We start from the raw sequence: 25,480 nt of genomic DNA, 5'->3' as shown, positions 1-25,480 counted from the left end.
TTCCTGTGGGTGAGCACCCCTCTCCCACCAGTGCTCGGCCTCTGTGGTGCCTGTATGTGAGCACCCTTCCTCCCCCAGTGCTCGGGCCTCTCTGGGTCCTGAGGGTGAGCACCCCTCACCTAGCAGTGCCCAGAGCAGACACCACTGAGTGTTGAGGGTGAGCACACCCCGACCCCTCCTTGCTCACTGTTGCCCAGTGGCTGTGAGTGAGTGACCCTCCCTTAGCAGCGTGGGGTTTGGCCTGGTTCCTGGGACCGGGCCCCACTCCCCATCCATTCCCCAGTGTGTTCTGGGTCCTGCGGGTGGGCACCCCTTGCCCCGGAGTGTTCAGTCTCCTCAGGGTCCTGTGTGTGGTGAGTGTGGCCCATCAGTGTTAGGTGTCCTGGGGGTTCTGTGGGTGAGTACCCCTCATCCGTTTGTCCCACAGGTCCCTAGGATCCTGAGGTCCCTGGGGGTGAGTGCCGCTAGCCCAGCAGTCCTCAGTCTCCTCAGGTTGCCCTAGGTATGGGCCCCTGGCTCCCTGGTGCTGTGTCTCTTCTGGGTCCTGTGGGTGAGCGCCCCTCGCCCAGCAGGGCTCAGTTGCCTCTGGGGTTTGTGGGTGCTGCTTCTCTTTCCCCAATACCCAGTCTGCCCTGGGTCCTGTGGATGGTACCCCTTCCTCCCCACTGCCCAGTTTTTCCTGGGTCCTGTGGGTTAGCGCCCCTCGCCTTCTAGTCTCATAAGTGTCCTCTTGCTGTGCACCTCCCACCCACACCTGCTCTGTATCCTCTGAGGCCCCTGGGGGAAAATCCCTGACCCTACATTTTCAGTCGTCCCCAATCCCTATGCTACTGCCACCTGGCTCCCTGCACAACTTGTGTGGGTGAGTGCCTCTCCCTCCAAGCCTAGGACACCCTCTTTGACCTCAGAAGGCCACCGCGCTCAACACCGCGTAGGACACCTGGACAGAGGGGCAGAGGAGTGCTCCTACCTGCTGAAGCCTTGGGTGGCCTTTGGTGCAGCCACTCACACAGGCTTCTCCACAGAGCCTGCAACCACAAGGCCTTGGCCATTGGATCTCATCTCCAAGTGCACCTAGGACCCGGATCCCTCCCTCATCAGCCACCATCTCCTCTGCACATTTCTTTGGCCTCAAGGTCCTGTGCTCCTAGTCATGATGAAAACAGGCCCAGGATGGCCTAGGACCCTGTGCACCAGGACCAAACCAAATGCAGGCCACATTTTCAATGCTTGTCACCATCATCTGTGCCTTGCCACCAGGCGCTCTCCTAGTTCCTGGCAGAAATTCACTGGGACCTTTGGGTCAGGCAGGATTCCCAGCAGAGAGGACAGTAGGATATAGGGCAAAGGGCTCTCTTGCCCCCATTCTAGAGGACCTCCTGAGAACCATGGAAGAGAACGGCTGGCTCGTGCTCACTGAGGTGAGTGAGACCTAGGGCTGAGGGGTACCCTCCCCCCACCATAAGGTTCCAAGGACTCTGGGTCCTGTGGGTGAGCGCCCCTCTTCCACCAGTGCTCAGCCTCCATGGTGCCTGTATGTGAGCACCCTTCCTGGCCAGTGCTCAGTCTGTCTTCTCTGGGTCCCTGTGGGTGAGCACCCCTCACCTAGCAGTGCCCAGAGCAGACACCCCTGAATGTTAAGAGTGAACAACTCCTACCCCTCCTTGCTCAGAGCTGCCCAGTGGCTGTGAGTGAGCACCCCTCCCTTAGCAGTGTGGGGTGTGACCTGATTCCTGGAGCTGGGCCCCACTCCCCCTCTATGCCCCAGGGCGCACTGGGTCCTAAGGGTAGGCGACTCTTGCCCACAGTGCTCAGTCTCCTCAGGGTCCTGTGCGTGGTGAGGTTGGATAGGGTGGCCCCGCAATTTTGGGTGTCCTGGTGGTTCTGAGGGAGAGCGCCCCTCACCCGCAGTTCCCCAGATCCCAGGTCCCCAGATCCCCAGGTTCCTGTGGTCCCTGAGGGGGAGTGCCCCTCACCCACAAGTGCCCAGGCTCCTCGGTCACATGGGTGAGCACCCTTGGCCCTCTCTCCATCAGCCTACCCTGGGGCCTGCGGGTGAGCACTCCTCGTCCACCAGTCCTCAGTTCCCTGATTTTCCCCTGGGTGTGGGCCCCTGGCTCCCTGATGTTTGGTCATTTCTGGGTCCTGTGGGTGGGCACCCCTTGCCCAGCAGTGCTCAGGGGCCCCTGGGGTCTGTGGCTGGCACCCCTCCCTCCCCACTGCCCAGTCTCCCCTGGGTACTGTGGGGGCCGAGGGCCAATTGCCCCCAAGTACCCAGGCTCCTTGTGTCTGTGGTGAGCGCCCCTCACCCCCTGGTCCTCAGGTGCACATATTAAAGCACTCCTTATTTGCCAGAGTCCCTCTCCCACAAGTGTCCTGTCTCCTTCGGTCCTCTGGGTTGAGCACCACTTTCCCTCTCTCCATTAGTCTCCCCTGAGCCCTGAGTGTGAGTGCCAATCACCCGGAATTCCTCAGTGTCCTTCGTTTCCCCTGGGTGTGAGACAGCGAGAGGAGGATGTTTATCCAGTAAGACAGGATGTGCCCATGAAATGTGGGATCCAATATGACAGAGAAATTTGTTTTCAGATAAAGTATGGAAATACTTGTTTGATGAAGAATTTTGGTGAATAAGTTGAGAAGCTGGATAATGTGTAGCACAGAGGTGCATCTGCAGAAAAGATCACAGGGAGCAGGAGCAGACCTGCCTGTCGGATGGACTCAGGCTAAGGCACCCCAGGCTCTGCACATTTCTGATTTTGAAGTCTTCACCATGGAGTTGCGTGCATTTGTCCACAGGTACTTGCTCATGGACACTGTGCATTCATTAGCTGGGTTTTTGGGGAACCTTTCTGTAGATGCTAGATAGCAGTCCTTCCCACAGGGGGCTTTGCTTTGGCTACTTGTCCTGTGCCTGGAGAGCCCTGCACTGCTGCCTGCCACTCACTGTGCCCCTCTCCCAGAAGACCTGGAGCATTCTTCTACAAAGCTCCATCCTTCTGCAGTGCCCTGGCCAGGCCTCTCTGCCAACTTCAAGCAGAGCATGGCCACAGAGGTGGCACCATCTCCTCCAGACCATGCTGGGTCCTCCCTGAGCTGCAGGATTGGCTTCTGCCCTAGCACCCAGCCTGAGGATTGGGACTGAAACATCTTTGGGGGTTTCTGGTGAGTATAGGGGAATCCAGGCAGTAGAAGTTGTTGGGAGAAAAGGAGAGAATGTGAGCAAAGAGGAAGTGATGGGTGCTGGGAGACAAAGATCTCAGTATAAGAGGACAGAAGGAACTCCAGGCTGCATCCTGCTGGTAAGTCCAGGAGGGCAGAGATTTCACTTGTTGAGAGCACCTTTACTGCCCTGAATCTGACAGGATGCAAGACACACCTGATGTCATGGACCTTCTGCCTCATGTCTGTAAGGAAGCAGTGATCACCTCACTTTCCAAATGGCACAGGATGCTCAGGGGGTTGAAGCAACTTTTCCAGTGGTACCCTAGCAGCCAGGGGCAGAGCAGGAACCAGAACCCAGGCCCGTCTGTCCCAGAGGCCATGTTTTTTTAATGGCACTACCAGCACCCTCCAGGTTAGGATGCAGAGAAGAGCAGGTCAAGGAGGAGCTGGGTCCTGTCCTGCTGCCTGCAAGGTTGTTCTGCCTGGGTGTTCCAGTGAAATGACAGGCACCATCTACCAAGGAGTTGTCCATGAGGGAGCTGCTTAAGTTGGTGGGCTCATTCATAGACTTGGACATACGTAGATTTAACTTAAATCTAGGAGCACATAGAAGCATGTGTGTATAGAGCAGGATAGGACTCAAGACCAAAGGTCCACTCAAGACTAAAACCAAAGCCCAGACCAAGTCCAGGTCTGAGGTGAGCCAGGTTAAGGCAAGATGATGAGGCCAAATGCCAAAATAAAGACAAGGGCACCCCTGTCCTAGACACGCCGTAGCCAAGCTCAGCTCACAGATGTAATAGGCAGCAGGGCCAGGTATGCTGAGGCAAGGCCACTCATGGTTGTGCTGGGTACTCCCGTCCTCCCCAGGCCGGTCTGTGGTCATCCAGGCTCTTGCAACATCAGTGTATGGATGTTTGAAAAGCATACATGTATTTGTTGATTTTTGGTACTGCGTATGGAACCCAGGGGCACTCTGCCAGTCTTTTTCTTCTCATTTTCAACACAGGATGTCACAAAATCATCCAAGCTGGCCTCAAATGTGTGATCCTCTTGCCTCATCCTCCCAGTAGCTGGTATTAAAGCTGTGGCCACTGCACCAGGCTCTAGGTACATTTTAACCCAGTGATGACACTCAGTATAATACTCACGCACACTGCAGGGTGAGTTCCAAGGTCTCTTCTGGAGTGACCTTCTGACAGGTTCTGGAAGTCTCCTGAGAATTTTGAAACCAGTGGGTGCTGGGGTAGTTTTTGACTTTGATGGGGAATGTGATTGCAGATGATGGTAATGACCAGGCCTGAGATGATGGGTCCAGTCCACAGATGAAAGGGGACAGAATGATAGGGACCATAACTACAAAAAGGAACTGACCCATGTTGTTTGAGGAATGAAACTAGCCTGAGAGGTGCTTCTTCCCCTGCAGGGAAGAAGTGGTTGTAATGAAATGTGAATGAAAATATATGCCATCCTCCAGATATGAAGGCAGTGTGGGCTCTTTTGGAAAACTCTGACTGCAGATGTGCCTGGCCACAATGTCCTCACTCAGTTCTGCAGAGTGGAGTTGAGAGGAGGCATAGGCCATGTACAGCCCTGGTCAGATGTGGAGTGGAGGCATCTAACAAGTGCCTTCCAGGTCAGCTTCAGCAGCAGAATGCACAGGGCTTTGCTGCTTCTGCTCGCTTCATTTTCCCTGCTCCTAGATCACAGAGAATCAGCCATGCTTTGGGGGCTAGGTCTCAGTTGCTCCTCCATGAACCCATTGGTTTCTCCTACTCTGATCTTCTCCACCTTCCCCAAGGTTTCCACAGCAATGTGTACTGCTTTTAATACAATAAGGAATTTAATTGCAGATAGAATTTTTATCCAAAGACACTTAGTTTGAGTTAGCAGCCAGGGTCACCTGGTCACTGTGCTGATACCTCATTTACTCCACAGCGGGGGCCCCTGGGAGCCTGCCACCTATCACAGACAGACTCCCAGCTAGAACTACAGGGCCCCCCTTTTGAAGGGGGAGGATGAGGCAGAGGAGAATCGGGAGTTCTTAGCTCTACCATTAGAGAAAGGGTCTGGGTTTTGGGATCTCTCTCAGATGCATGTACCCCAAGGGTTTATGGGGAGATGGTGGGGACTCAGATGGTAAATTTCTCCATGCACACAGAGTAGGGAGGATAGGGAATGAGGTGGGCGGTAGGTCTGAGCATCTGCTATGAGATCCATGACCTCACACACATCCCCAGTGAACTTCATGGTGGAGAACCCCAGAGCTCTGGAGAGAAGTGGAGCCCCGTGAGGTGAAAGAGGTTCCTGAGAATGTGTACAGGACAGTGACTGCAGCCAGGGAACCTGGAGTCTGGGCCTGGGCAGAAGAGCAGATGCTGCTGATGGCCACTCCACCACTGCAAGCCCACCCAGTGGTGCACCTGATGTTCCTCAGGGATGTACTTCAGGACTCCAGGTTAAAGCTTAGCCTAGGAATCACTTTTGTAAGCCTGTTTTGTTGCTCAAATTTCACTCGTGAAGGGTCTTTTGACCCTGACTCTTAACAGTCTGTCACTTCCCTTCTGACAAGGGACCAGATCAGACCAAAACTGGGACAAGTGTATCCTGGCGACCTGGGCCCAGATCACTTGGTGGACAATCAGTAATGCCTTCAGAAAAAGTTACTCAGAGACAGGGGAATTATCAGAATGAACCTGGCTAAGTGCCAAACCTACCCAAAGCAGGTGTTGCCCAGGGTTTGAAGCAGGATTCCTAAGTCTTCAGCTGGGTGGAGCCAGTGAGCATCTTTGCAGATTGTCTCTTTTCACTCAGAAGCTCTTGGTGCCCTTGAGGGGTTATCAGCAACAACCCTCAAGACTGAAGGATGGACAAGATGGGGCCCTTGGTGGGCTTCAATTAAAATCAGAAAATTTCAAAGAAACTCCAAACTGCTTTGTTCTCAGTCCCTGTCGTTTCTTGCCAATGTTTCCACTTCCCTGGAGGCAATTGTCCCATGCCCAGGTTGAAAGTTTTGGCCAGGCCAAAGCCCTGTTCCAGGAAGGAATGCGAAGCTGAAGGGAACTGGGCTCCCTAACACAAACCTCCTCATATCTTTATCCCTCAGATACCTTCCTGTGGATGGTAGTGCTTTCTGGGAGACAGCAGAGGCAGATCAGCTTCTCCATCCTGTCTCCTGGCTTTATACCTGTAGATTGAAGTGCTGCTATGGGACAGACTGAGACAGGTCAACTTCTTCCTCCGTTTTTGCCAAATTGTGATTAAATTTATTTTTCCTTTTTATATTGTTTTCTCTTATTTGTGATGCTGATGAATTCCCCAATCCTGGCAGAAGGGACTCCAGATTCTTGGGCCCCAGGAATACTAAAGGTCCTTACCAATGCCTGTCCCCTCCTGGGGGCCCAAGGATCCCCAACCTGTTGATCCTGGTCCCCTCAATGAGGCACTATCCATGTTCCCTGCACAGCCAGTGGCCATGAACAGCCTGGGCATATGGTGTCCCAGCTCCCAGGGTCTCCTCACTCCCCTCCTGGACTGCCTATCTCTCTCCTCTCTCTCTCTCTCCCAGACCCCCACAGCAAGTCCCCCTAAGGCATGGGGCACCCATAAGCCCAGACCACCTCAAGCTCATCCTGGGCTACAGGTTGGTCTCTGGGGGCACAGTCCTGGCTGGAGGGAAGTCCAGAGTTGAGGGTCTCTGAGCCCCATGCTGGAGGCTCATCCTATGGTTAATACCCATCTCCAGTTCTGCATTCTGGGAGGCAGTGACTGGAGTCCAGTCCCCTGAAGAAATGTGAAGGACTCAGGGTAATTCCTAGGGTGGGAAGCCCTGGCATCTTGTCCAGCAGATAGAAGGGCTTCTTTGGTGGTGGTGGTGGAGGGAGCTCTAGGCGGTGGGGACTATTGGAAATTTGAAAGGACACACCCCAAGATAGTGTGGTTTGGGAAAGGGAATGAAGAAGAAAGCAATACATTGATATCTTTCCTCTCTTTCAAGATAAATCCTTTTCAGATGCTATCCACTGGTGGGGAGAAGGTGTTTCATCAAACATAGAATGACAGTCTCTAGGAAACACTAATCATTTCCAAGATAACTCCTCTCCAGGTGCTGGCCGCTGACACCCAACCCAAAAACTCAGCTTCCTGAGTGCCTAATCTGACAGGCTCACTAAATCTCCTCTCAGTATAAGATATATAAGTCTAGTTCCTTTCTTTGTTCAGTGACTCATTTTCCACCAGGAGAGTGGGTCCATCAGAACCATGACTCCATTCCTGAATAAGAGAGCTGAGCTGATTTTCAAAATTTGTATTGGACTGTGTCTTTCTGTGCTAACAGGGGTGCTGAATTGCACGGTATGGCTGCTGTCCTGTGGGTGCCAGCAGATTGACTGGGTCCTGATCCCTCAGTGTATCCCCAGAGGCAGCTGTGGCTCGAGGGACTCAGTAGGTCCCAGGAGGCTGAGCCCCAGGGAAGCATGAGTCCCTTCTTCAGGGCCCAAGGCCCCCCATGGCCATCCCACATGGCACAGGATTGGTGATCTGCAGTTGCAGGGCACATATGCACAGACCTTTCCAAACACTGACCCATATTCTGTGCCACAGAAAATCTTCAATAGTGACCACAGAATGGTGTGGGTGTGTAGTGTAATGTATATGTATGTGGTAGGTGTGAAGTGTGTGTGTGTGTGTGTGATGTGTGTGTGTCATGTGTTGTTTACACAGCACAGTTTGTACAGTGTGTTGTGCTTCATGGTGTATGAATTGGAGTACTGTGTTCAGTGTGTTGGGTTGTGTGTGTGTGTTGTGTGATGTGTTAGGAAGTGTGTGTGCACATGGGGTGTACGTGTATGCTTTTTCCCTCAATTCCAGAGTGACTATGCTTTTGCAGAGCCAGGCCCTCAAATTCAAGGGCAGCAGTGCTGGTGCCACCCTGTCTTTTGGTGGTGAATGGTAGTTATGGTGATGACAGTGATCCCTAGGTCCACAGTATGGCCTGTGGCAGACTAGGAACCACCTGAGAGTCACATATAAGTCAAGGCGCAACATCCACCACAGAATTCCACTGTCAAGATGGCAGTCAGTTGGTAGGGCCTGTGCCCAACAGGAGCATGGCTTCCTGTCACCTCATGGTGGACGGGTTGAAAGCTCCCCTACCCTCCCTGTGGTAGCCCTGGGAAAGCTTCCCACAACTGTGCTCATGCTCATGCTCACAGACCCTAGAAACAGACTTATGTGCTCCTGGAAAGGCCACAGGAATGAAAATCCATGAAAACAAAGATCTGTGTGTTCAGTGGCCATGATTCTAATGAATGTGACTCTGTGGCTGCAGCCTCGAGTATTTACACACAGTAATCCCAGTAGAGAAGGGTGTAAGTAGGAAGCCAGGGCATCCTGGCACTTGCCGGTGGCTCTGACAAAGGCCAGGGACAGACAAGAGGCTGCTCTTCACACCCTCCCCAGTCTTATTCCACCACTCAAAACTTCAAGCCTGAGATCAGAGAAGAGTATTCCCAGGGGCACCTTCCAACCTGGGAGCTTCCTCCTCATGTCTGGGGTGATACCTACTCAAAGGAAGGGTCTTAACTAGGACAGGGTTGTAGGGTCTCTTCTTTGGGAATCCTGGACCTGGGTGCTCTCTTATGAAAGAAATGCCATCTTTCTGGATGTTTATTTTTGGTGTCCCCCTGCACACCTCCAAAAAACACTACAGTTCTATGATTGCCCAGGTGGCTTTGTAGAACATACATGGGGTCAAGATTCCCCCAATGACACCCCAACAGCACCCCATCCTTCTCTGTGCCCTTTCCTGCTGTTTCCATGGCCTGGAGTCATCCTGTGGCCTTGGCCAGATGGGTGAAGTGGCTGAGGGAGGGAGGTTGGGCCAATGCCCCCAGGAGAGGTTAAGCCCCAATCCAGGCTCTGGCTGAGACAGTAGGTCATCAGTTACTGGGGTAACCATGGGGAGGGCAAGTGAAGCAGGAGAAGTCAGAGGTCCTGGCCATGTTCCAGATGCCTCTGACCTGCCCCTTAGATTCAAGTTACCCCTGAGGAGGCAAACCTCATGCTTTCCCCACAGGATGAAGTCAGGGAACCCAAGAGCCCCTGGGCCTGCCTAGGCAGACAGCACTAGTTGCATCTGAGTTTCAGAGAATCATGAATAATTGTTTTAGCATTGGCGTGTCTCATGCAGCATGAGGAGTGAATCCAGCAGGACTACCTGGAGGAAGGAGTGCCCTCCAGGCCCATGTGTGAAAGGCAGTTCCTAGATAGTGCTTCTGGGAGGTGGTAGAACTTAGGAGGTTTAAGATTATTGAGATGGAACTGGGTCTCCTCCTTGTTTCTCTCTTGCATCGTAGACATGAATTGTGAGGTTTTCTCTGCCATGATATGCCACCTCACCACAGGCCCCAAGGCAGCTCTGGACTGAAAGTTTTAAAACTGTGAGCCAAAATAAACTCTTCCTCTTTGTAGGTCTCAGGTATTTTGTTACAGCACTGGGAATCTGACTGTTCCACTCCACATCAGCCTGCCCATGACCCAGCAGTTGCTTTCCCAGTCACACAGTCAGGAGGCATGAAAGTAAGTGTCCTCAGAGATTTGTTTGTGTTCATCCCAGACTGTCCATCACAGAAGAAAGGAGGAGCCTCTGTGAGATGCTCATCAACAGCACATCACTCATCAGCACAGAGCAGAGTGTGGACAGGCCCATTGCACAGATGTATGGCACTGAGCTCACACTGAGTTCAGAGCAGCACCCCCCCCACATCTGTGTCTGATTCTACTTATGGAAGTTTCCAGAATAGAAAAGACTGAGAGTTGGCAATAGAATTAAGAACAGTGGTTACTGGGCAGGGGCAGCACAGGAGACTTCAGGAGAGCAGTTGCAGGGATCTCTCCCTGTGTAAAATTTCATGGGGTGCATATAAAGGGAGAGTTTTTGTGTGTTTCCCAGTTCATGGTCATTCTTTGTCTTCAGTGGTGAGAAACACAATTATCAGCAGCAGCAAAGCATTCAGAAAAACATCCAAAGATGGAGTGAAGTGGGCCTTGGGTCTCAGAGGACTTCGGAGCTTCAATGGGGACCCAGGAGTTTTGGATCATTCTGGTGGAAGGGATGAGCACTCCCTGGGGGAAGAGACCCTGTAGCAGAACAGGCAGTGATCTGGTCAGAGATGCCCTGCAGCCAGGATGAGAGGATAGAGGGCAGGACAGAGGGGAAGAGGCTGGAGCCTTGGCCAGGACAGCTGGGATGGAGGGCAGGACAGGTGGGAAATTGTGGGGTGGGGTTTGGCAGCTTGTGGGACTGGGGACCAAAAGGTTGCCAAGATGTCAGGTGCATAGTTAACTGACAAGTGAAACGGGGGCAGGGGATGGGAAGGAGCAGGCTTGGAACAGGAGAAAATCACAACCGTTTGGAAGAAGGTGATTGGGCAACAACCAGGAGGGGATGATCCCAGGACACAGCTGGGAGGGACAGTGGAGGACAAGTGGGCAGAAGGAAGGAGCAAGATGGGATGGGGAGAGAGCAGGGATACTGATGGGGGTGCTGTAGGGCCAAGACCAAGAGGGACAGTGGAAAGAGAGAGGGAGAGGTGGTGAGGAGGGAAGAGACAGAGCAGGGAGGTGGGAGAAGGGAAGAGAGGGGGAGCCTACTTGGGCAGCTCTTTGTATCCAGGAAATAACAATAGCAAGAACAGCACACATGGCATGGCTTGAGCCAGTCACACTCCATACATTACTCTATGCTTCTCAAGCTACCTGGCCTCACAGATGTTGCTATTACCTCCAATTTGCAGAGGAGAAGAGAAAGACATCAAGCAGGGGAACAGGTTTCTGGCTAGGATGGGGACATTGAGTGTCAGAGTCGGTGTCCCCAGTCTCTGAGCTGTCCTCCTCCCTCCAGGCAGTGGAGCAGGGTTGTGGATGGTTAGGCAGAGGACCTGGGCAGGGGAGTCTGAGGGGTTCATCAGTTTGGGCAGGAGTCATGGTGTGGGCCATGCAGTTGCAGTTTCATGGCCTTTGGTAGCCTGGGGGCCACTTCTTTCACCTTACAACTCATCCACAGGGAGAGGGGGGATTTTCCTCCACCCATATGGATAGCCCCAATGCCTGACATTTCCTGGGCAGACACCCTGTCCTGAGTCTCCTAGGGCATTATAGGGACCAGAGTCCCCTGGGTGTGTACTCACACAGTGTGGGTGGGAGGAGTGTCTAGGAGTCATGGTTCCTGGGGGCTGCTGACCTGGAGTCCTGCCTCTGGAGCTATGGAGAGGCCATGACTCACTGGAACTTCAGAGTGACTCGGAGGACCAAGGCTGCTCATGGCGATTACTACCATGGAAACTTTGATGCTAGTGGGCATGCAGGTTGGCAGACTGTAGTGTAGCATGTTGCAGGCATTCCCCAACACCCCTGGGGAGGGCAGTGCTGGGCCTGGAGCCTCAGGTGGGCCAGTCCAGAGTCTGTGTTCATCACAGTGCTCTAATCCAGGTGTCAGAGCCACAGGAGAGCATCTGGCCTGCACACCCTGGAGAGCAAGAGGTCCAGAAGGACACTCCCATCCCTATTGAATGGTCAGTCCAGAGCAGACAGATGCAACTTGGTAGGTAAGAATGATGTGAACTATGTGGGAACTGTAGACAAGTTTGAGGGAGCACCAGGGCACAAGTTATAACTTATGAAGATTTGTGTGTATCACACCTACCCCTCCAAATGATAGGAAGTAGGTGCTGTCATGAGACCCATTTGACACATAAGACAATTGACATGCAGAGACCTTAACTAACTGACTTGAGTTCACACAGCAAGTCAGTGGCAGAGCCCAGTTTGGGTTTCCATCTTCTCATCGTGACCAAAGATTGATGACAACCAAGTACACAGAACGATAGGGGTTGACCCCGTGCTGGAATGGGGCACAGGGAGACTGAGCCAGTGTGACTTAGGGCATGTGTCTGCAGTGGAGAAGTGAGTGGTGGCACAGAGACAAAAGCAGAAGGGGCCACTCTGACAGACAAGTGCTTCTGTGAGGAAGACACAGCAGCAACAGAGTAGAGGTGTGAATCTGGGAGGAACTTGGACCAATTAAACATAGCAAGAGGGAGACACAGGGATGTCTGGCTTGTGGGGATTTCCTGTTTTCATGTGGCATGTGGACACAGGTTTGGGAGAACAGTCTTGGTGAGAGAAGAGCAGCTAAGTGGTCATATGTGAAAGGCATGAAGGGGCATGGAGAGCCTTTAGAAAGAATGGGCAAAGGTGAGCATAATAAATAGAACCCATCTGATCCTCACCAGTCTTTGGGGCAAAGTGTAGGAACTTGTGGCAAACCACATTTTGTTCCCAGAAGCCACACAGAAGAAGGTGATCAGAGTGACAGAGAAATGCCCCTACACTGGGGTAGAAGAGAGATTATTTATTTACTTCAGGGTAGGGGATTGAACCCAGGGCTTTGCACATTCAAGGCAAGTGCTTTACCTCTGTGCTCACCCACAGCCAAAGCAAGTGTATTTACGGGCAAATGGGTGGGTTGTGTGAGGTCACCAGAGCTGAACAGAGTCAGAAACAAATGGAAATCTGGAGACAGTAGATTCAGTAGGGCTGGGTGTCTGATATGGTGTTTGTAAACACATGATCTTGGGGAAGGCATTCATGGCATTCCTGGGCTAAGTTCATTGTGATATTTATTCATTTACTCTCCAGTCACCTTAGTCGAGTTCCATGATCCCAGCACACTGAGTAAGTGAGGAAGACTGAAATGACTAATGTGGTATGAACATGCAGAGAATAAGAGTTGGAACTGGGATTGAAGTCCAAGTGTTAAGGATACTGAAGACTGAGCTTTAACCACCACCTAGGTTTGACTCATGTCAACTACAGTTGAAACCATAATACACTCCTTCACCTCCTTCACTATCACTGCTCTTAGCAAAATCACCACAACTGCCTGTCTCCACCATCCTCATCATCCCCATCATTCCCACTATCTCCACTCCCATTAATATCATACCACCATTACTGCCTCCATCACTATCACCTTCACCTTCATTAGTAACTCCAGCACTGCCACCTTCACTACCATCACCATCACCACCACTACCACCAGCACCACCACCTTCACCTCCACCATCACTATCACCAACTCCATCCCCATCAGCAACACCAACTTCAATAACCATCATCATCATCTCCACCATCATTTCCTTAATTAATACAATCACCATCATTAAAACCATCTCTGTCATTATCACCATCACCATCACTATCACCACCACCATTAAAGCCATCACCACCATCATAACCACAACCACCATCACTACTACCACCACCTCCACCATAAAAGAATCAGTGCTACCATCATCACCATCAACACCATTACCACTCTCTGGAACATAGCAACAGCCACCACTTCACAGTGTTTTTATCAGAATCAGATAAGTTAATACATATAAGGTCCTTAGGTAGAGTTAGCTCTCATGCTCATATTTGTGCATGTCCGTGCTGAAATGGTTTCCCTTATCTGCAGTTTCTTCCTCTCTCCTTTCCATTCTCCTAAATTCACCTATTTTGGAATTCTGTTTTTTCCAGAGGAAGGTACATTATGTTAATTTTGGTCAATTTTAGCTCCTAGCATGGGAGCAGATACCCATCACCAACTTCCACTTCTGGAGCAGACAACCATGCATATCTTCCCAGGGCATCTTGTGCAAAGCTTGTGGGGACCAGAGTGGACCAGAGGAACCATTTTCTCTATAAATTGTGGATCTGCATTCTGATATGATAACTGCTGCTTTTAATCTTTGAGGTTCAAGCATAGTTGGGCAACCACGGCTTTATCCTTCTTCTGACTATTGCAAGAACACAATCTCATTTGAAGGAACTTCTAGAATATTTAAAGGGCCAAGACCCCTTTTTCCCTTCTTTCACTCTCTCTTTCATTTTTCTCTTTTGCTCCCTTTTGTATCCAATCACTTAAATTCTAGGATGTTCAAAAGCAACCACACAAACAGGGAAACGTAGAAAGTCACCACTTATACTCAAGGAAAGTATAGCCTCAAAAAAGGTTGACAAGATCTTAAATTTATACCTTAGGCTGCTCCTTAGCACAGAGATAGTCTACAACAGTAACAGCAAATTGAAAACAGGTGAACCCTGGGGAAAGCAGGGGAAATATGATTTCCAGAATTACTATGTTATTAGATTCAATTTTTAACAAAAAATTCACAAGACATCTAAAGGAACAGGTTATATACCATACCCATTTATAGGAAATAAAAGACAAATCAACAGAAACCTTTCCTGAGAAAGACAAGATGGCACAATGCTTGACATTTAAAGACAAAATAATTGTGGGAAGAGATAAAGGAAGATGTGTAGAGAGTTTAGAAAATGACATATGAACAAAATGGAATTATCAATGAAGAGATAGAGAACCTAAATGAAATCAGAGAAATTCTGAAGCTGAAAAGTAAAATAATTGAAATTTTAAAGTTTATTGGAGAGAAGTAAAGGCAGATTTAAGCAGTCAGAGGAAAGAATCAGTCAAAGTCAAGAAAGGATCATTGAAACTTTTGAGTCTGAGGGACAGAAAGAAAACAGATGGGAGGAAAGTGAAACCTTGAGGTCCTACGGGACACCATCAAGCAGACCAGCACATGTATGGAACGAATCCAGGAGGAAGAGAGAAAGAAAGTGTCAGAGGGATTATTTGAAGAACAATGGCTAAAGACTCCCCAAATTTGATAGAAGATATGAATATAAACATCCAAGAAGCTCAGTGAACTCTTACATGAACTCAAAGAGACCCTTGCTGAGGTATCATTGTCAAACAAAGCTAAAGACAAAGAGAGACAAATCATTAGAGAACTGAGTCATCACATACAAGGGAGTCTCAATGAGATCCTCAGCAGATTTCCTATATGTACGTTAGGAGGACAGAAGGTAGTGGGCTCTACACAGACAAAGCCCTCAAAGAAAAAAATACTGTCAACCAGGAATCCTGTATCCTGAAAAACTACCTGTCCAAAGTATGGGCAAATTTAAGACATTCACAGATAAACAAAACTAAGGAAGCTTGTTACCATTAGATCTGCTGAAGACATGCTCAGTGGAGTACTGCAGGTCAAATGGAAGGCACTAGAAAATAACCCAAGCTGTCTGAAGAAATAAGGATCTCAGTACATAAATGCATGGAGAGAGAGGATGTGGTGTTATTGTAACAGTGTGTCACCCAATTTGTTTTCCACATGACTTAAAAGAAATGCCCTTGAGATGCACATGCACTTGAGAGAAAGCATTCCAAGAGTTACTATTACTGTATCCTTGGTTTGTAAATTCACATTTTATTTTCTACATGATTTAAGAGATTAACAAATAAAAAAAAATAATGACGGTTTTGTACATACTATGATCAGAGATGTAATTTTGTGACAGTAACTGGAAGAGGGTGAGGGCAGAGCTTTAAAGGAGCAGAGATTTTGTGTGTTATTGAAGTTGAGCTGGTATAAATTCAATTTAGAGTAATATAACATCAGGATATTAAATTCAATACCCACAGTAATCACAAAGGAAAAAAGAGACTATACTCAAAAGCAAATGAAATCACTGCAAAAAAATATCAACCCCAAGAAGACATTAGTGCATGAATCGAGGGACTTAAAGTTAGAAGGCCTACAGAAAACAAATAGCAAATGACATAAATAAATACTTCTTTATCAGTAATTACTTTAAATGTAAATGAATTAAACTTTCCAATCCAAACATGGGGATTGGCAGAATGGAAAAAATATATGCCCCCTGATCCAATTATATGCTGTTTGCAAGAGACTTACTTTATTTTAATTACTTAATTTTTTTTATTTGCCAGAATGGGGCTCAAACCAGGGCCAGGTGAATGCCAAGAATGCACTCTACCCATGTGCCACATCTTCAGTCTTAGACTCACTTTAGATCCAGAGACACAAACAGGTAGAAAGCAAAGGGATAGAAAAAAATCCAGTAAGCAGTGACCCACAGGGAATAGGTGTGCCTATACTAATAGGAGACACAATGGACCTCAGATCAAAAAAGGTTACAGTTATCTCATACTAGACAAAGGTGCCAGAAACAATCACTGGAGGAAAGATAACCTATTCAATAATGGTGTTGGGAATATTGGAAATCCACATGTATCATAATGAAATAAAATCCCTATCTCTCACCCTGCATGAAACTCAGAGTGGATCAAAGACCTGGGCACTAGACCAGATACCCTAATAGAAGAAATAGTGGGCACAAATTTTCATCATGAAGGCTTAGGATCTGATTTCCTTAGAAGGACTCCTAAAGCAGAAGAAGTAAAATCAAGAATCAATGAATGGGATGGGTTCAAACTTAAAAGCTTCTTCTCAGGAAAGGAAACAATTGATAACATAAAGAGAGAGCCTCCAGAATGGGAGAAAATCTTTACAACATGCATCTCAGATGAGCATTAATCCCCAGAATATATGAAGAACTCAAAAAAATTAACACACAAAAAAAAAACCCAGTCAATATATGGGATAAGGAACTGGACAGACACGTCACAGAAGAAGAAATACAATTGATCAAGAAATATAAGAAAAAATATTAAATGTCTGTAGCAATTAGAGAAATGCAAATAAAAACTACTCTAGGTTTTTCAAGATGGCGGACTAGAGGGCGGCTGCATTTCATGTTGCTCCAGGATGCAGGATTCAAAAGAGGACATAGTGAGAGACTGGGACCAACTCAAAGCCGCCGGGTGAGTCTCTCCCATTGGGGAGGCGTCCCGGATGGGGCGGTAGCCCCGGAACGCAGGGAACTTTGTGAAGTAGAGTGGCTCTGCGAGAGGACCCCCCCCCCCACTGGAGTGGTAAACACAGACAACTGGGATCATTGTAGAGGAGGCGGCTCAGTACAGCGCTTGGACTCGGAGCAACCACTGGGGCTCCGGGCAGCTGCCTGAGAAGGAGCTGCGTGGCGAGCTGTCTGGACTCAGATCAACAGCTTCTGAACACCGGTGGCCTGCCTGGAGGAGGAGCACGTTGGATCACTTGGTCTCCCAGCGACTGCTCCTGAACACCCAGGGGCTACCCAGAGGAGGAGGAGAAGGAACAGGGCGGGTCACTTGGACTCCGAGTGACTGCCTAGGGCTACGGGGGGTTGGCGGGAGGAGGAGACTCGAAGTGAGCTGCTTGGTCTCCTAGTGACTGCGTCAGAACACTGGGCGGCTGTCCAGAGGAAGAGGTGTGTGGCGGGTCTCTGGGTCTCGGAGCTACTGTAGGGGGCTCCAGGTGGCGGCTCAGAGGAGGGGCCGCATAGCCAGGCTATTAGGTGCGGAGCAGGGTCCCAGGACCAGCTTCTTGGTGGAAGAACCGCACAGAGACACGCCTAGGGGCGGAGCGAAGTTTCCAGGACTGCGGGAGATTCTCTGAGGAGAGGCAGTCTAAGGAGACTCGTCTGTGAAGGGTGAGGGTCCCAGGCTCGGGATGTGGGTCCGGGCCCCTAGGAACATTGCAGAGGAAGACAGCCCAGCCCAAGCGGTAGTTGTAGATTGAGGGGAACCTCTAGGAGGGGAACTGACCAGGGAGACCTCCCCACCAGGTAAGTCTTCCCTGCCAGTTGAGGTTTTCCCACAAGGACAGTAAAACCAGATACACAGGCTCAAACAGGCCTTGCCTCAGCCCGCAGCCTAGTTCCCCTTTGGATGACCATTGGTCAACAAGTGGAGGCACCTCTGCCCACTATCAGGGAATAAACACCACCTGAAGGTCACCAACCCTAGGGAGGCAGCTTCCTTGTGGAGCACCGCATTATCAACTTCCTCCAAGACTGCAGACTACTGAAGGATAAGAGGGGATATACTAGCAATCTTCAGGGATATTATAAGTCAAAAGAGGAAATCTGCAATATCTTAATGACCCATTGATTCCTGAACAATATGAGAAAACAAGGGAAGAAAATGCCCCAAACAAATCTAGATGTTACATAAATAAAATCCAATGACAGCATGGCAGAAGAAATGACAGAAAGGGAGTTCAGAATGTACATAATTAAAATGATCAGGGAAGCAAACGATGAGATGAAAGAGCCAATGCAGACATTGAATGATGAGATAAAAGAGCAAATGGAGGCATTGAATGATAGCACCAATCGACAGTTAAAAGAGCAAATACAGGAAGCAAGATCATTTCAATAAAGAGTTAGAGATATTGAAAAAAAAAAAACAGAAATGCCTGAAGTGAAGGAAACAAAAAACCAAATTAAGAACTCCATAGAAAGCATAACCAATAGGATAGAACACCTGGAAGACAGAACCTCAGACACTGAAGAAAAAATATTTAACCTTGAAAGCAAAGTTGAACAAATAGAGAAGATGGTAAGAAATCATGAACAGAATCTCTGAGAACTATGGGATATCATGAAAAGGCAAAATTTAAGAATTATTGGGATTGAGGAAGGCTTAGAGAAACAAACCAAAGGAATGAACAATCTATTTGAAGAAATAATATCAGAAAATCTCCCAAATCTGAAGAATGCAATGGAAAATCAAGTTCAAGAGGCATAAAGGACTCCAAATACACAAAATTACAACAGACCCACACTAAGGCACATTATAATGAAAATACCTAACATATAAAATAAAGACAGAATTTTAAAGTCTGTGAGAGAAAAGAACCAAATTACATTCAGGGCGAAACCAATACGGATATCAGTAGATTTTTCAATCCAGACCCTAAAAGCTAGAAGGGCCTGGAACATTTTTCAAGCTCTGAAAGAAAATGGATGCCAACCAAGAATCTTATACCCAGCAAAACTTACCTTCAAATTTGACGATGAATTAAAATCATTCCATGATAAACAAAAGCTAAAAGAATTTGCAAAAAGAAAGCCAGCATTACAGAACATTCTCAGCAAAATATTCCATGAGGAAGAGATAAAAAACAAAGAAGCAAATCAGCAAAGGGAAGAATTATCCTAAAGGAACTGTCAAATAAAGGAGGAAGCAAGGTGTGTCAAAAAATAAATACATAAATAAATAAAATTTTAAAAATGAACCAAATGACCGGGAATACAAATCATATCTCAATAATAACCCTGAATGTTAATGGCCTGAATTCATCAATCAAAAGACATAGACTGGCAGATTGGATTAAAAAGAAAGATCCAACAATATGTTGCCTGCAAGAGACTCACCTCACAGAAAGAGATACCCATAGACTAAAGGTGAAAGGATGGGAAAAACATACCATGCACATGGACTCAGCAAAAAAGCTGGAGTATCCATCCGCATTTCAGATAATGTGGACTTCAAGCGAAAGTTAGTCAGAAGGGATAAAGAAGGACATTTCATACTGCTTAAGGGAAGCATATCAGCAAGATATAACAATGATAAACATCTATGCCCCAAACAGTGGCTCATCCATGTATGTCAAACAAATCCTTCTCAATTTTAGAAACCAAGTAGACCGTAACACAATAATACTAGGTGATTTTAACACACCTCTCTAACCACTATACAGGTTTTCCAAACAAAAATTAAACAAAGAAACCATAGATCTCAATAACACAATCAATAATTTAGACTTAACGGACATTTATGGAATATACCATCGAACCAAGAGCGAATACACTTTCTTCTCAGCAGCACATGGATCCTTCTCTAAAATAGACCATATATTATGCCACAAAGCTAATGTTCGCAAAACGAGAAGATAGAGACACTACCTTGTATTCTATCTGATCATAATGGATTGAAGTTAGAAATAAATGAAAGAGTAAAAAACAGAAACTAAAAAACTCCAACATCTGGAGATTAAGCAATATGCTATTTTATGATGAATGGATAACAGAAGATATTAGGAAGGAAATTTAAAAATTCTTAGAGGTAAATGAGAACAAAGAAACATCATATCAAAATCTCTGAGACACTATGAAAGCAGTACTTAGAGGAAAATTTATTTCATGGAGCGCATTTAATAAAAGAAGTAAAACTCAACAAATAAATGACCTAACACTACAGCTCAAAGCCCTAGAAAAAGAAGAACAGAACAACACCAAAAGTAGTAGAAGACAGGAAATAGTTAAACTCAGAGCTGAAATCAACAAAATTGAATCAAAAGAAACAATACAAAAAATTTACAAAATAAATAGTTGGTTCTTCGAAAAAATAAACAAAATTGATAAACCTTTAGCCACACTAACAAAGAGAAGACGAGAGAAAACCCAAGTCACTAAAATTCAGAATGAACAAGGAAATATCACAACAGACACGACTGAAATACAAAACATAATTAGAAGCTATTTTGAAAATCTACACTCCAACAAGATAGAAAATTTTGAAGACATCAACAGGTTTCTAGAGACATATGAATTGTCTAAACTGAATGAGGAGGACATACACAATTTAAACAAACCAATTTCAAGTAATGGAATAGAAGAAGTCATCGAAAGTCTACCAACAAAGAAAAGTCCAGGACCAGATGGTTTCTCAGCCGAGTTCTACAAAACCTTTAAAGAAGAGCTCATTCCAATACTTCTCAAAGTATTCCATAAAATAGAAGAGGTGGGAACCGTCCCAAACTCATTCTATGAAGCCAATATTACCCGGATACCTAAATGAGACAGAGACACATCGAGTAAAGAAAATTTCAGACCAATATCCTTAATGAACATCGACACAAAAATTCTAAAAAAAATTTTAGCAAATCGCATACAAAAACATTAAAAAGATAGTGCACCATGATCATGTGGGTTTCATCCCAGGGATGCAAGGTTGGTCCAACATCAGGAAATCAATAAATCTGATTCACCATATCAAAAGGCTTAAAGTCAAGAATCACATGATTATTTCAATAGATGCAGAAAAAGCATTTGATAAAATACAGCACCCATTCATGCTCAAAACACTAGAAAAAATAGGGATAGTGGGAACATTCGTTAACAATGTAAAGGCCATCTATGCTAAGCCCATGGCTAATATCATTCTAAATGGTGAAAAACTGAAAGCATTCCCCCTAAAAACTGGAACAATGCAGGGATGCCCTCTTTCACCACTTCTTTTCAATATCGTCCTTGAAACTCTAGTCAGAGCAATTAGACAGACCAAAGAAATTAAAGGGATACAAATAGGAAAAGAAGAACTCAAACTATCCCAATTTGCTGATGATATGATTATATACTTAGAGGAACCAGGAAATTCCACTAGAAAACTTTTAGATCTCATAAGTGAATTCAGTAAAGTAGCGGGATATAAGATCAATCCACATAAATCTTATGCATTTTTATACATAAGTGATGAATCTTCAGAAAGAGAAATTAGGAAAACTACCAAATTCACAATAGCATCGAAAAAAATAAAATACTTGGAAATCAATCTCACAAAAGAGGTGAAAGACCTCTACAACAAGAACTACAGAACACTAAAGAAAGAAATTAAAGAAAACCTTAGAAGATGGAAAGATCTCCCATATTCTTGTATAGGAAGAATTAATATTGTGAAAATGGCCATACTACCAAAAGTGCTATACAGATTCAATGCAATTCCAATTAAAATCCGAATGATGTACCTTACAGAAATAGAGCAAGCAATTATGAAATTCATCAGGAAGAATAAAAAACCCTGAATAGCTAACGCAATTCTTGGCAGAAAGAGTGAAGCAGGCGGTATCGCAATACCAGATCTTCAACTCTACTACAAAGCAATAGTAACAAAAACGGCATGGTATTGGTACCAAAATAGAAAGGTGAATCAATGGTACAGAATAGAGGACACAGACACAAAACCAAATAAATACAATTTTCTCATACTAGACAAAGGGGCCAAAAATATGCAATGGAGAAAAGATAGCCTCTTCAACAAATGGTGTTGGGAGAATTGGAAATCCATATGCAACAGAATGAAACTAAATCCATATCTCTCACCATGCACGAAACTAAACTCAAAATGGATTAAGGACCTCGGAATCAGACCAGAGACCTTGCATCTTATAGAAGAAAATTAGTTCCAGAGCTTCAACATTTCGGCTTAGGACCAGACTTCCTCAACTGGACTCCCATAGCACAAGAAATAAAAGCAAGAATCAACAACTGGGATAGATTCAAACTAAAAAGCTTTCTCTCAGCAAAGGAAACTATCAGCAATGTGAAGAAAGAGCCTACAGAGTGGGAAAAAATCTTTGCCAATCATGCTTCAGATAGAGCACTAATCTCCAGAAACTATAAAGTACTCAAAAAACTCTACACCAAGAATGCAAATAATCCAATCGACAAATGGGCTAAGGAAATGAATAGACACTTCACAGAAGAAGATCTACAAGCAATCAACAAACATATGGAAAAATGTTCAACATCTCTAGTAATAAGAGAAATGCAAATCAAAACCACCCTAAAATTCCATCTCACCCCAAATAGAATGGTAATTATCAAGAATACAGGCAACAACAGGTGTTGGCGAGGATGTGGGGAGAAAGGTACACTCATACATTGCTGGTGGTGCTGCAAATTAGTGCAGCCACTCTGGAAAGCAGTGTGGAGACTCCTTAGAAAACTTGGAAGGGAACCACCATTTGACCCAGCTGTCCCACTCCTTGGCCTATACCCAAAGGACTTAAAATCAGCATTTTACAGAATACAGACACATCAATGTTCATAGCTGCTCAGTTCACAATAGCCAGGTTGTGGAACCAACCTAGATGTTCTTCAATTGATGAATGGATAAAGAAACTGTGGTATTTATATACAATGGAATATTACTCAGCCATAAAGAATGATAAAATTATGGCATTTGGAGGCAAATGGATGAAACTGGAGAATATCACGCTAATTGAGATAAGTCAATCTCAAAAAACCAAAGGATGAATGATATGGTTAATAAGTGGATGATGACACATAATGGGGGGTGGGAGGGGTTAGTGGTAGGGTTAGAGTTAGGGTTCGGGAGGGGGGCAAGAATGGAGTAATGAAGGACTGTATAGAGGGAAAATAGGTGTGGGAGGGGTGGGGGGAAGGGAAAAAATAACAGAATGAATCAAACAACATTACCCTATGTAAATTTACGATTACACAAATGGTATGCCTTTATGCCATGTATAAACAGAGAAAAAACACGTATCCCATTTGTTTACAATAAAAAAAATCTACTCTAAGACTTCATCTCACTCTAATCAGGATGGCAATTATACAAGAATACAAGAATCAATAATGTTGATAAGGATGTGGGGAATAAGGTACACTCATACATTGCTGGTAGAAATGCAAATTCGTGCAGCCATTATGGAAAGCATCATGGATATTCTTCAGAGAACTTGGAATGGAACCACCATTTATCCCAGCTATCCCACTCCATGGATTATACCCAAAGGACTTAAAATCAGCATACTACAGTAATGCAGTCACATCAATGTTTATAGTAGCTCAATTCACAATAGCCAAACTATGGAACCAACCAAGCTGCCCTTCAACAGATGAATGGATTAAAAAATGTGATATATATATATATATATATATATATATTCAATAAAGGTGCTGGGAATACTGGAAATTCACATGTAACAAAATGAAATTAAACCCCTATCTATGTGTGAATACACACACACACATATACATATTTATATATATGCAAAGAAATATTACTCAGTCTTAAAGAAGAATAAATGATGGCATTTGCCAGTAAATGGATAGTGCTGGAGAATATCATGCTAAGCAAAATAAGACAATCCCACAAAACCAAAATCAGAATGTTTTCTCTGATATGTGGATGCTAATTCACAAAGGGGCAGGGAGACTAGGGAAGAATATAGTTACTTTAGATGAGGTAGAGGAAATTGAAAGGATGCTAGGGAATAGGAAAGATAGTAGAATAAATCAGACATCATTACTCTATGTACATAGGTAACTATTCAACAGATGGGATTCTACATCACATATAATCAGAAGAATGAGAAATTATACTCCATTGTATATGATGTATCAAAGTGCATTCTACTGTTATGTTTAATTAATTAAAACAAATACAAAACTTTGGAAAAATATTACTTGGGACAAAGAAGGACAGTGTTTACCAATAAAGCTTCAGTCAGCTAGAAGTCATGTATAAACATTTACATGTATTTTCATACATGTGAAAAGGGACAAAATTCTGATCCACAGCACAACATGGAAGAACCATGAGGAAACTGCACTAAATGAGAGGAGTCAGGAATTCCACTCCTCTGAGATCCTTAGGAGCCACATCCATGGGTAAAGACAGTGGGTAGTGAGTGCTAGGGCCAGAGGCAGGGAGGGTTTAGTGTTAGTGGGATGGAGCTTCAGTCTGGGAAAATAAGGAGGTCCTGAGAATTGGCTGCTTTATGCCACTAATGGTACACTCAAGAGTGACCAAGATGGTAAATGAGATGGGACATACATTCTACCACAGTAACCAAGTCCTATTAAAAACAATCAAACTGGAGATTGGGTCCTGAAAAGAGTCTCCGTTTGGGGTCAGAGGGACACTGAGCCTGCTGCATGGACATTTGCTGCCCAAGCTCTCACAGGTGGCACTTTCTGCCTCTGCCACAGAGGTCCCCTGTCTCAGGAATGCAGCCTTCCTAGGACCAGGGATAGAGCAGGCAACAAGGATTTTTCACACAGGGCAGCCATGTCTTACTCCTCTATCACCTCTTCCTGAATATGGAGGAAAAGTTTGTCCTGGGCTGATCCCTGGTGAATTCTCCTACTATATTTATCCTATAACTCATGTGACAGGACCCTACCTCTTGGAACTGAGCTTATTTTGTATTTTCTATCCAAAGAAATGTATGTGATTACCCTGGAGACCTTCTCTAGTACATCAATATACGGTTACTTGTCTACATAATTAAAAAATATGGTGCCTCACTGATAATCTCAATGAGTAATAAATTGCCCAAGTAGAAGAGATTTTAAAGCAGGCTTCTATCAAACAAATCCAGAATACAATTCAGTTGGAAAATCACAGCAGGTGCTGGTTCAGAAGTGCCACTATCTCTTTGATGTCCAAAGGAATAACACTGCTATGGCCTTGGAAGTTACTTACCAGAAATGGCTACATAAAGTATATAAGGAGGTAAAGAATTGCCTGGATTATCATATCTCTGTGCAGAATATGATGCAATGAAAGGAACAAAAGCACATGATAAACTGGGTGGAGAAGCATGTGGTACGGAGCATGTCTGCGCAGCAGGAAAAGGGGAAGATGGCCAAGTGCATTGCAGATCTCAAGGTGCTCACAAGGAAGGCTCCAATGCAGCCAGTTACAAAAATGTATCCATCCCAGTTGAGACAGCTATACACAGTTGACTGA

The 25,480-nt window shown here is 45.8% G+C and overlaps 1 pseudogene; it reads left to right on the top strand.

Moving 5' to 3' along the window:
- Nucleotides 1-1,388: 1,388 nt before the first annotated feature.
- LOC124979361 (ATP synthase F(0) complex subunit B1, mitochondrial-like) lies at nucleotides 1,389-25,480 on the top strand (annotated as a pseudogene).

The sequence above is a fragment of the Sciurus carolinensis genome, chromosome 3 (genome assembly GCF_902686445.1).
Source record: "Sciurus carolinensis chromosome 3, mSciCar1.2, whole genome shotgun sequence".
Taxonomy (NCBI): domain Eukaryota; kingdom Metazoa; phylum Chordata; class Mammalia; order Rodentia; family Sciuridae; genus Sciurus; species Sciurus carolinensis.
The sequence above is the reverse complement of the archived record's forward strand: the minus strand, read 5'-3'. Positions and strand labels throughout refer to the sequence as shown.